This window comes from Poromitra crassiceps (genome assembly GCF_964638095.1).
Source record: "Poromitra crassiceps genome assembly, chromosome: 5".
NCBI lineage: Eukaryota > Metazoa > Chordata > Actinopteri > Beryciformes > Melamphaidae > Poromitra > Poromitra crassiceps.
In genome coordinates, this window is record NC_139642.1 from 36998721 (window position 1) to 37011121 (window position 12401).

The 12401-nt window shown below is 44.0% G+C and overlaps 1 protein-coding gene across 2 annotated transcripts in view; it reads left to right on the forward strand.

The window, feature by feature from the left end:
* Window positions 1-12401, forward strand: part of mark4b (MAP/microtubule affinity-regulating kinase 4b) — an 84222-nt gene that overhangs the window by 40673 nt on the left and 31148 nt on the right. The gene's annotated exons all lie outside the window — the stretch shown is intronic.

Here is a 12401-nt window from a genome sequence, read left to right on the forward strand (position 1 = left end):
ATCTGTCTCTCTCTCTCTTCCTTTCTCCTCTTCTCCTTTCCTCCTTGTCTCGTTCTCTCGTTCCCTTACTGTATCTCTGTGGCCCACTTCCCCTGCTCTCCCCAGGCATGTCTGTTGTAATCACAGCTGTGCTCTCCACAGTCTGGAGCACAACAATATGGGAAGTCAAACTGTCTGAGGGCTCCACTGCTCTGAAGAGTTGTTGGTTTGATTTCCGTCTGCAGCAGTCCCCGGTGCTGCTGAAGTGCTGCTGTGCAAACACTGGTGTAAACACCTGCTGTAGCGTGGATACTGAAAGTTAATATTAGCTAAACACACAGATACAGGTACAGTACACTGCAGAAGGCCGATGCCTGAAATGTGTGGCTGGTTGGCAACAAACATTTATCTTCGTTTTCGTGTCATCTATTGACTTTTTTCTTAATTGATCAATTATCACATTTTTTCTATGAAATGTCCAAAATAATGACAAGTGCTCATCACCAGTTCCCAAAGTGATTCTTTCTCAGTCTTACCCAGAGAATTATGTTTTGTATAATCTGTCTAAGAAAAAGCGCTCTCTATGTGCTCAAATCAGAGCTGGCATACTTGGCCTTCATATTGAGACAGGCCGATTTGTGGGCACTGCTGAGGAGGATAGACTGTGCAGTCTGTGTGAACTTAAGGAAGTTGAAAACGAAACACACTTTGTATTCTATTGTCCCTTCTATAATACTATCAGGCAGAGTTTTTTTAATAAGGTAGACAAAGAAAATGAATTTGTGTGGTTGGAAGACTCTGAAAAATTCATACGGCTCTTCCAATATGAAACTTTTGCATTTGCCACTTTCTTAGAAAAGGCTTGGTTGATGAGGAGGAATGAAATGTATAGATAAAATAAGAAAAAGAAAATGTATATATTTTGTGTAACTGTGTCATATAATCCCATGTGGGATGGGCCACAATGTGGCATGACACGCAAATAAAATAATTATTCATTCATTCATTCATTCATTCATTCATTCTTACCAGCAACCAGAAAAAGTATTAATTGTACAGTATAATGATATGAAACGAAGAAAAGCAGCAAATTTTGTGAAGATGTGAAGAAATGTTTTGTATTTTGGCTTGATAAATAACTAAAAAAACTGATTAATTGACTAAAAATCAGGCCAGCTGTGTTTTAGTTATGGCCTTTTTATTATTTAAATATACCGCCCCCTCGACAGACAGACATCTGTGAAAAGTTTGTTTGTAGGTTAAAAAATAACATTCTTGTATCAAATGTTTACCATATCGCAAAGCTTCATATGGTTGTCATAGCAACATAGAGGATCAATCAATCAATCAATTAATAAATTATTATTTAAAGTGCAGAATCACCATGAAGCAAGATCCCAATAGAGAGGCAAAGTGAACGTCACTTCCTGCTTTTCTCCCTGTAGCAGCAAAACTAACCCCTATGTTTCAGTTTGACGACAAACTGCGACTTTCTTGACATGCAAAGTTATGTTTTAAATTGACAAAATTAATGTTGGCACCCCGTGGCACAATTCAAACGGGATCAAAAAGTAACATTATTCTCCGTTCACTGCCATTCATATTTTTTCCAGCGCTGGTACAGGGAGAAAGCAGGAAGTGACGTTTCACTTTGGCTCTCTATACACTTTACCAAAAAAAAGCATAGAACAAAATATAACAAACACATAAAAAGCATAGAACAAAATATAACAAACAACACATTACAAATATTAATGTTGAAAGGATGTTCACAGATAAAAACGAACACAATACAAGAGCCATATTTGGATGATGATGGATCATGTTGTGTTGTTGTGTGTAGGTGTGGGGGTGTGTGTAGCAGGATAAACCTGCCCGACTGTGCAGGGCCTCATCTGAAGCCTGCCGCTGAACTGAAGGATTTTGCATCCAATGTCGTGTGAGTGAGTGCATGTGCGTGTGTGTGTGTGTGTGTGTGTACGTGTGGGTAGGACAGTGTTTGGGCTCACATCTAATGCTGTATGTGTATCAAAGTGTATGTGTATCAAAGTGTGTGTGCGTGTGCGTGTGTTTTGTCCCTCGCCCTGGCCCCTCAGCCGGTAGCCGAATTCCAGACGGGCAAACAAAAGGGATGGCCGAGTCGGGGGCCTTTAGGGGGCCTTGGCACCGAAGCGGGGACCCTGAGAAAGACAAGATACAGAGCAGAACCAAAGCGGACAGACAGTGTTTGTGTGTGTGGGTGTGAGGGTGTGGGTGTGTGTGCCCGTGTGTGTGTGTGTATCGATGCCTCTGAAAATATCTCTACCTGTGTGTGCGTGTGTGTGTGTGTGTGTGTGTGCTTGTGTATGTATATCTGTGTGTGTGATAACAGGCGGATAAACTCACAGCTTGACATGGGCTCTGGTCTCCTATTGTATCCGTGTGTAATGCCATTGTCTGTGTTGCTATTGTCCGCAGAATATTGTGTATGTCTAGCTAATTCTAGCTGACACAACAGTAGCAAATTACAGTAGTAATGATAACACATTGAACAATTGATGTTGTTATTGATTGTATGTGTGTCTAATCATATTGTTGCTACTGTGTGTATTGTTATAATTGATTGTGTGTGTGTGTGTGTGTGTGTGTGTGTGTGTGTGTGTGTGTGCGTGTGTGTGTGTGTGTGTGTGTGTGTGTGTGTGTGTGTCATCATAGGTGCTGTGTGTATTGTTGTTATTGTGTGAAGGGAATAATTAGATAATAAAGGAACATGAGGGCGGACAGAGCCGTAGCAGGAGGCTTTCCCACAAGCAGCTTCAAAGCTACAGGAATAGAACAGCAGAAGTACTGTAGCCCCCCCCCTTTCTCTCTCTCTCTCTCTCTCTCTGTCTCTCTCTCTCTTGTCTAACCAGCATATAAGGCTATATTTAATTTCTCTTATTTAATCGAGCTGAGTCCGACCTCTTACTATCTGGGTCAAACTGACAGCAGTTTGAGTCCTGAATTAAACTCCAGCTACTCTTCATTCATTAATGATTCAGACTCATCCACAGAGCTGAGCTCCAGTTACTCTGTACATTAAGGCGATGGAGGAGGAGGGGGGATGGGGGGGGGGCACATACTAGGCTTTTATTAGCACAATGTTAAAGGGCAAAGCTCCCAGCAACGGGCGACAAAGGGAGGCGCAGGGTAGAAAGTCTCTTCACGTTCCCCGGCGACAAGCAGAGGAGCGGAGACAAAACCTGGAGTAATGTTGCCTAAAACGTTCTGCAGGGTGTCGACAGTTTGGTTGTTTACCTAATGTGGTCCAGAGACTGTTGGATTTTCATCAGGTCCTGGATGGTTGAACTGTACATGTGTGAAATGCTAGTTTGGTGCAGGTGCATTGGAGGATCGTTTTTCCATCTCATATTCCTCTACAATTCAAATTTCTAAATAAGGTAAATTGTGTCATTTTGCAACATTAACGTTAGATCATGTTGAGTTGAGTTGAGTTGAGTTGAGTTTATAGAGAGCCGCAGGAATGAGTCCGGAAGTATACTTCTGGGTTCTTCAGTGGAAAAGTCTATGGGATTTAACATAGGGCTTTCGCCTAAATGCATAAAATAAGGTCTGTGGTTAACAAAATTTGCGAATCTGGGTTCTGCATGATAATCTTCAGAAACGTGAATAACTTTTATGACTTTTGGAACGTAAATGCGTTTTTTTTTTAAACGCGATTTTTATAAAACACTTCAAAAGGCAGTTCAAATGCTTTTGCACTACTGGATTTTTGGATAAACCAGCTCCCGTAGTCAGCTGCGTTATGCATAATGGCCTGAGAACAAGCATTTTTATCGGTTAAAAACATCATTCTTCAGATCCTGTTTTTGCAACTCTTGAAACTAGCGTTTCTATGGATAAACTTTGGGGGATTTTTGCATGATTGCAATCATGGACTTGACCAACCAGCAAAGTGGCAAAATCGATGTGCGCGATGCCAAGGGTAGCGCTGCCACCTAGTTGAGAAGCGCCGCTCTCCCCTATAGGAAAAGAACGGCACAGCAGGCGCAGAGCTGTTTTACCACGGTTCATGTGTAGGTGCCTTTACACTGAGCAGCTCCACACTGCAGCAGGTAGGGTTCAAGTGTCTTGCTCAGGGGCAAACTGTCAGTAGTCTTATACCATAACATGTTCATCAGGAAGTATTGAGTCTCAATGATGAACTGAGAGCTGGACTGGGCCTTATTCACACACACACACACACACACACACACACACACACACACACACACACACACACACACACACACACACAGGCTTATTCACTGCAGCTACTCAGACGTGGGAGAGAAAGAGAGAGAAGCCTGTCTGTCCATTTGAAACTTTTTTCTTCCCTCTCGTTCTGTTGTTCTTTGTCCTTCACTCTCTTCCCCTTTTCTCTCCCCGGGCTTGTGATTGGCTGCGATCGAGAGGAGGAAGTGTTTGGTGCAGTGTAGTGTGGCCTACAGTAGGGACGTCTTCATTTGAATATGTGGGTTTTAGACGAGCGCTATACTCATCTCTGTCTCTGTCTCACCATATTTGTCTTCTTCGTACTCTGCTCTGTCATCGTGTGTGTGTGTGTGTGTGTGTCTGTGTGTGAGAGAGAGAGAGTGAGAGAGAAAACTTGAACACACGGCAAGGATTAACAGGTCAAAGGTCAGCAGACATGCTGGCCAGACACATGTATGAAATATAGTCCCACACAACACAACACATTACAGAGTGAGGAAAGGCGAGCGTGAGTCATTAAGCAGCTTTGTGTAAATCCTCCTGTAAAACAGAAGAGGTCAGAGGTCGCTGATGAACACTCCGATGCAGAGATCGATTAATATTTGTTGGAAGGAAGAGAGATGAGTGAGAAAGAGAGGAGGGTAATACGGGAGGGTAATATAATAATATAATGGATTGACCGCTGAAAGTATAGGGAAAACGACAGTAGTTGAGTGAAGAGATTGGATGCATACACTGTATAATAATATGTACGTAGCCACCGTGATGCCACCCATTGGTTTGTGGGCTTCCGTATTGAAGTCTCGTGTTCGGCATTTTGACCACCGCCATCTTGTTTATTTTGAGCCAGAAGAAGCTAACCCCAAACCAGGGGTCTCCCACAGAGCTGCAGCCCAGCCTGCTATTGGTCCAAGCAAGCTGCGCGATCACTGGACAGGTGACCTGTCAATCACGCCCCAGCCTGTTTTATTGTCTATAGGGTAATTTTACCATTGACTTCCATACAATCAGACTTTTTTGCAGCCAGTGGAGTGACCCCCTGTTGGCCATTAGAAGGAATGCAGGTTTAAGGCACTTCTGTATTGGCTTGCATTTTTGCAGCTGCGGAGGTTGCCCCTTGAGTGGATGAGAAAGAGGGGGAGCGTGAGGCATGCCGGGAATGATGAGGCTGCTGGCAGGTGATGTCATCAGGTGATGTCGGCTTGGCGACGGTGAATTTTTGTCAGTGCAGTCTGAGAGCGCAAACGCAATCCTTCAGTGAAAACACCAAAATCAAGAATTACACTTAGAATGTGACTGTGTGTGTGTGTGTGTGTGTGTGTGTGTGTGTGTGTGTGTGTGTGTGGGGCATGACACTTGGCGTTCAATGACTTCCCCAAACCCCCTGGGGAACAGGAAATTCAGGCACATCGATTAATACCTGGGTGGGTCGGCATGGCAACGGTGACGCGGGCCGTCACCAGGGGGACAGAACCACGAAGTGATTTCAGGGGAAGGTGAACAGAAGAAGGCGAGCTGCCAGCAAAACGGAGGGGAAAAGACTGTCACTTTGGTAACTCAGTGGACTAATGCTGCATGCATTTCAGATGGCTGAGAAAGCACATTTCTACTAGGAAACTCCAAGGCCAGATTTCTCAGCCAAAATGCCATTTTCTGACATCACATTGACTGCGACATACTGGATCACTGTCAACGTTTGTAGTCTTCAACATAGATATAAAGCTGCAATAAGAACATTTTGACTGCTCCTTAGCACAAAATAAGTGGGAGAGAGATGGGTGTGTGTGTGTGTGTGTGTGTGTGTGTGTGTGTGTGTGTGAGAGAGACGGAGAGAGATACAGAGGGAGAGAGAGAATCAGATGAATGAATGAAATGCAGAGAGAAGGCAGGGTTATCCAATAATGCTCCTTATAGCTCAGGTGAACAGCTGATGCACCATGCACTTAATTCAATTACACCCACCCTCAAAGGACTCGTGTGTGTGTGTGTGTGTGTGTGTGTGTGTGTGTGTGTGTGTGTGTCTGTGTGTGTGTGTGTGTGTGTGTGTGCGTGCGTGCGTGCGTGTATGCAGCTGCCCATCTTAAGAGCATTTCATAGGAAAACTGAATGGAAACGGCTGTCATGAAAGGTTTAAAATAGTTGATCAGAAAGGAAATGTTTTCTTGAATTCTTCTCTTTCTTTGTCTTTCTTTAAGTCTGGCTCCAGACCTTCAAAGTCCCGCCCACTCCACTGATCCATTTTTTATTGTTTAAAATTTTTCAACATAACAAAGAAAGAAAAACCACAAACATCGACGCCCCCCAAAAAACCTATACATACACAAACAGATTCACTCAGAACATATCTCCCCTCCCCACAGGACCCACCCACGAACCCACAGAGATAACAGCTCACAGTACTATACTATACTATGTGCCCTTCAACATGTACAAAACTCAACCATCACAGGACCCATTTTTGAACAGATCATATCGACACAGGCAGAATCAAATATGCTTTCTTTCTTTCTTTCTTTCTTTCTTTGCATAAGTTAACATACATTGCCTAACGGAGCAGTTTCCAAATCACTGCGGCTGTGTGTGTCTGTCTTTTCCTATCAAGTCGAGTTCATTTCCAAAAGCCCACATACAGTAGCCATATTTGTAAAGAGAAAAGTCATCAGTCAGTATCTCTGAAATATACCTCCTGTAGTCACTCCAGTGTGTCAAAGTGTTAGGACTGAACTTCCCTACTATCCTACAATCATTTGTTTTCATTTTCTGCTGTGTATTGTTTGGCCAGCTAGCGACGCGAGTAGCTGGCCACTATAGACCAAATCACCGTGACGTCACCATGTAAACAAATTTACTTCCGGGTACCACTTGGGAAAGGCGGCAGGTTTAAATGTGCCTGTTGTCATATAAATGCTGTCAAACCCTCTCGTTGTTTTCGGCCGACTACTTTCAATTAAAATGGTTAAACGGTTGGTAAACATGCTTGTCCGACGTATCTAGCCTTTCTTCTGTGTTTGTTTTATGTAGTGTTAGCTAGCTAATAAAGTTTGTTTGTCTGTCAAACTCGCTGTTTTTTTACGTTACAGACAGAGTAACCTCGCGTCACCAGGCTCTTCTCGGCGAGAAAGAGCCTGGTACAGACAGAGCTACTGACGCCAGGTCAATTTAATTTAGCTTCAAGTCTACTCTAGTCTGGTCCAACAGGTAAATTAGCTAGTCTGGTCTCCACTAACGTTAGTGAAAGTGTTGTTATGAATGATATTAAACAACAACACAACACGGACGAACCATTTTTGTCTTCTTTGTCTGTTTTTGTCTTCAACATGTCAGTTTGTGCCGTCCACCGCCATTATAATGTGTGGACCTCAGGGGTACCCGGAAGTAAATGTAAACATCCCGCTGATTTGGTCTATACTTCCCCGTCTGTCGCCAGCACTCAATGCACGACTCTATTGCACGACTCCACACACGGTCACGTCTCAGTGGAGGCCGGCCACTAGAGGGCGCCAGGGCGCTGCCCCACATGAAGGAGGGGACGACGCGAGTAGCTGGCCACTATACTCTCCTCTGTCCAAATGACTCATACACGACTCCTCGCACACCTTTGGGACGCAGCGTCATTACAACGGGCGCGCCTACATACACACACACAGACTGCAGCAGTACAGCACCTACTGCTAAACACCAAGGGCTGAAACAAAACCACTATTTATCAGCCAGAAATGAGCCACACATTACAAACAAACCAACTTCTGAGTTTAATGTCGATACAAAGGACTCGGGATGCTCTGGCTGTGTGGAATTCCTTTCTTGATGAAGTAGAGGACGTTACTGTGGTATGTTTGGTCTTGTTTTAGTTGCGGCCACTGGTTCCCTCCTTGTGCAAGAGGGACAGCAATCTTTGCAAATATCGAGTTCTGAAATGCGTGTTTCAACATTCCGACCCAGTGATCCTTTGTATCGACATTAAAAGAAGACATTCATTTATTTTTTGAAGTTTTGGTTAGGTATTTGGTTACGATTTTAACATACAAGGTATGGCCGGCCACTTCAAGCACCATCCACCCGCCGCAACAAATAAACACATTTCCCAGTGTCTCTGCCATCACACTGGACATCAACACTAGCGGGAGACTTCTCCCCCTCCAGCAAATATACCGGTACATGAATGCTATGCGTAATGAACAACACATCTTACCGAGAGGGAGAGAGCTAAGCTAAGTAGCTAACTAGCGACTAGCCGATCTGAAAAGCATGTAAACAGTGGTGAGATTAGTGAAAGAGTAGGTAAAAGGAGGAGAGACCCTTGAGTGCTTGGGCAGAACTAGTGCACGTTGTGTACAACGTGTAATGAGCCGCTGTGATGAAGATTAAAGCGAGATTAACGGAGTTGAGAGCAGACAGATACTATCACAGATGGGGTCTCTCTCTACTAGTCAACTCAGTGCACATGACGCGTTCAGGAGCCGTCGATAAATCACGCGAGTGTGGCCTTTGAGTGACATCTGTAAATGTGTCTCAAAAAATGAATTAACCTGGGTTACCCTTACTACAAAGTTTACTATACATCTGAATGGGGGCAACATCATCCGCCCTGTATCTAATGTATCCTTGCCTTTATCTCACCCAGTTGTATCTTAGCTTTCGTCATGACACTACACAAGAAATTAACATAAATTACATGGAATAACATTTGCCACCACTTTGCATCACTCCATCCGTGGCTGTACCCCATCGAGCCACAACCCAGGGATGCCTGCCCCCACGGTTGCCACACGCCGCACGGGGTCCGGGGCCGAATTTGCCCTTGTTATTTATGAGAAACAGTGTCTTGAGACGCAAAACAAATTCCAGAACCTTGTGGGCCACATACAGAAACATTTCAGGCGTCGCACGCCCAACAATATTAAGAGCAACAGTTTTCAACCTGTTTTACTGAAAGAACAAAAATGTGTTTAGACCAGAAAACCCCTGTGCCATCAAAAATTCCTTTTCTGCCTACATTAATATGACACATCGTTTACTGATGTGCTTACCTATTAAAATGGCTATTTCTCTATCCTTTCACATGTTCTTTTCGACTTCTCTACCAACAGGTTAAGACATAGGTCATTTCACCAAAATTATATATTACTAATGTTCAAAAACCAATGCAAAATAGACCAGGCCCGTAGCGTAACTCCCGTCCCCCGCAGCGCAAGCCGGGGTGGTTGCTTCCCAGCTGGCCATAGCTAGGTTTCGACCTAGTTTTGTCTATTGAGTACATTTTTTCTCTTCTTGGCACAAAACTCATATTTAACTCTAGACGTCCGTCTGGCTTTGTGTTTAAAAGTTCAAAAACTGCAAGTTCCAGTAGGCTATGTTATGTTCTCTGACGTGTGTGTGTGTGTGTGTGTGTGTGTGCGTGTGTGCGCGCGTGCACACACACACACACACACACACACACACACACGTGGGAGCATGTGCCTTTGTGCAGGAGGACTAAACTGGTCTTTTCCTCAGGGTCTGTTGAATACCAGGAATCTGTCTCTGGTGATATCTGTGAGAGAAAACACACACACACACACACACACACACACACACACACACACACACACACACACAGGTGACTGTAAAGTTATGTCATAAAGCTGTCACGTCACTGAGGGAGTAGGCTCCTGGTAAACGTGGCTAAATGGAACACAGGTTTTTAGAAGAAAAAGATTCACAAACAGGTGCTGATACTGAGGTGCTGCTGAGCAAGGCACTAACCCACAGGCAGCTGCTGGGCAGACTCTGGCTGTCAGTTAGGTTAGCTGTGTGAATGTGAAGCAGGGCGTTGCTACAGAACATGCCAATCTTCCCAGGATCGATAAAAGTGAAAAACAAATATCACACAGTATTTTGTTATTGTTGGTGTTGACGTCATGTCTTCTTACCCCATTTATGTATTTTGTCCTTATTTTAATGCTTTTATGTTGTGATGTTAAAAATATTGAATGACAAAATAAGTTTTTTTTATTAGTCTTTGTGCTTCATCCTGGATTTGTTGCACCTCAGAAATGTGAACGACCACTGTATTCACATGAAGTACAGATAACATTGGAGTTGTATTGTGCATGCGTGTGTGTGTTTTGCATACCTGGTACCACAATGTGTGTCTTGCTTGGGCAAGATTATTCACAAATTCAACAAGTGGCACAGTGGTTTACAGCAACAAACACACATACTGAACTGTATAGGCCATGTGAAATCAAATACCAATACACACAAAATTAATCAGTTTTACTTCTCGCTATATAACTTTTTACACTCCTCCCTTTCTTTTTCACATCACACCCCTTTATTTTTCTTTCTTTCTCACTCACTCTCTCACTTCTTTGTGGGCCTTTCCCTCCCGCTATTCCCTCCATCTCCTCTGCATTTCTTCTGCATTGTTAATCTAAAAGTACTTAATTTTTCTATTTCTATTTTTGTCCTCCTGACACACACATTCTGTTTTTCATTGTGCACTGTACGCACACAGTCACACACACACACAAACGCACACACGCACTGTTGGCCCTGGTTTTGGCTGGTCCATACATCGTCTGTGTCGGCTCATTTTGCGCTCCAGGTTCAGAATGTCTCACCTTGTCACTAATAACTACATCAAGGATGGATGAATGAATTGATTGCATTTGTCCCTAAAAATAACCTTAAAATATTTTGAATTGAGCTGACGAAATCCAAAACCATGTAAGCTCTTGGATACACAAACATATATTTACATTATAAATATAGCTTCAAACCAAGGTGTCTAGTGACTTTTCAAGCCAGCCACACAGACCTTTATCCTAATCACTGTTTTTCACTCATTTTTGGGGTGAAATTAGTGGTCAATCGACTTCCACCTGACATGAAAAAGCTTTGAAATTGTGTCAAACTGAGCTTGAAGCGTGTTCCATGTTCCACAGTACCAAGCCTCTTGTTCACAGTACCAAGCCTCTTGTTCCACAGTACCAAGCCTCTTGTCCCACAGTACCAAGCCTCTTGTTCACAGTACCAAGCCTCTTGTCCCACAGTACCAAGCCTCTTGTTCCACAGTACCAAGCCTCTTGTTCCACAGTACCAAGCCTCTTGTTCACAGTACCAAGCCTCTTGTTCCACAGTACCAAGCCTCTTGTTCCACAGTACCAAGCCTCTTGTTCACAGTACCAAGCCTCTTGTTCACAGTACCAAGCCTCTTGTTCCACAGTACCAAGCCTCTTGTTCACAGTACCAAGCCTCTTGTTCACAGTACCAAGCCTCTTGTCCCACAGTACCAAGCCTCTTGTCCCACAGTACCAAGCCTCTTGTTCACAGTACCAAGCCTCTTGTCCCACAGTACCAAGCCTCTTGTCCCACAGTACCAAGCCTCTTGTCCCACAGTACCAAGCCTCTTGTCCCACAGTACCAAGCCTCTTGTTCACAGTACCAAGCCTCTTGTCCCACAGTACCAAGCCTCTTGTCCCACAGTACCAAGCCTCTTGTCCCACAGTACCAAGCCTCTTGTCCCACAGTACCAAGCCTCTTGTTCACAGTACCAAGCCTCTTGTTCCACAGTACCAAGCCTCTTGTCCCACAGTACCAAGCCTCTTGTCCCACAGTACCAAGCCTCTTGTCCCTGTCTAATCTTTTCAAATGCACTTTACCCACCAATACATTAGTGTAATTAGACAGAGAGCAGCAGGGTGATGCAGCAGTCTAGAGCTGTGTGATGGATGAGGGGGGGGGGGGGGGGCTGGGGGAGAGCCCACCCAGGGGAAGAGGCCCCGCTGTCAGCCTCGGACCAGGCCACCCCCCCCCTTGGGTGGCGCCGGGCCTGGAGGGGGTCGGAAAGATCAGTGTGTTTGTGTGTGTGTGTGCATGCCTGCAATCATGCAGGGATATGGTGCTAGGGTGAGCGTGTACCAGCTGTGGATCATATGATTTAATAGAAGAACATGTTAGAGGATGAATGAATGACGAATGATTAAAGACGTGGACGGAGAAACGCGGGCATTTTATTTTATTTCGTTATTTTTGTCATACTGATATTCTGTTTCTGTCTGGACACAGTTGTGCTGAAACATCTGAAATAGTTGATTTAGTGAAATATTATCTGTTCTCTATATGTAATACATTTGTATAGCAGTTTTATAAATACTTAAAAACACTTATCTATAGATATGTGAAATGTGTGTATATAATTGAGA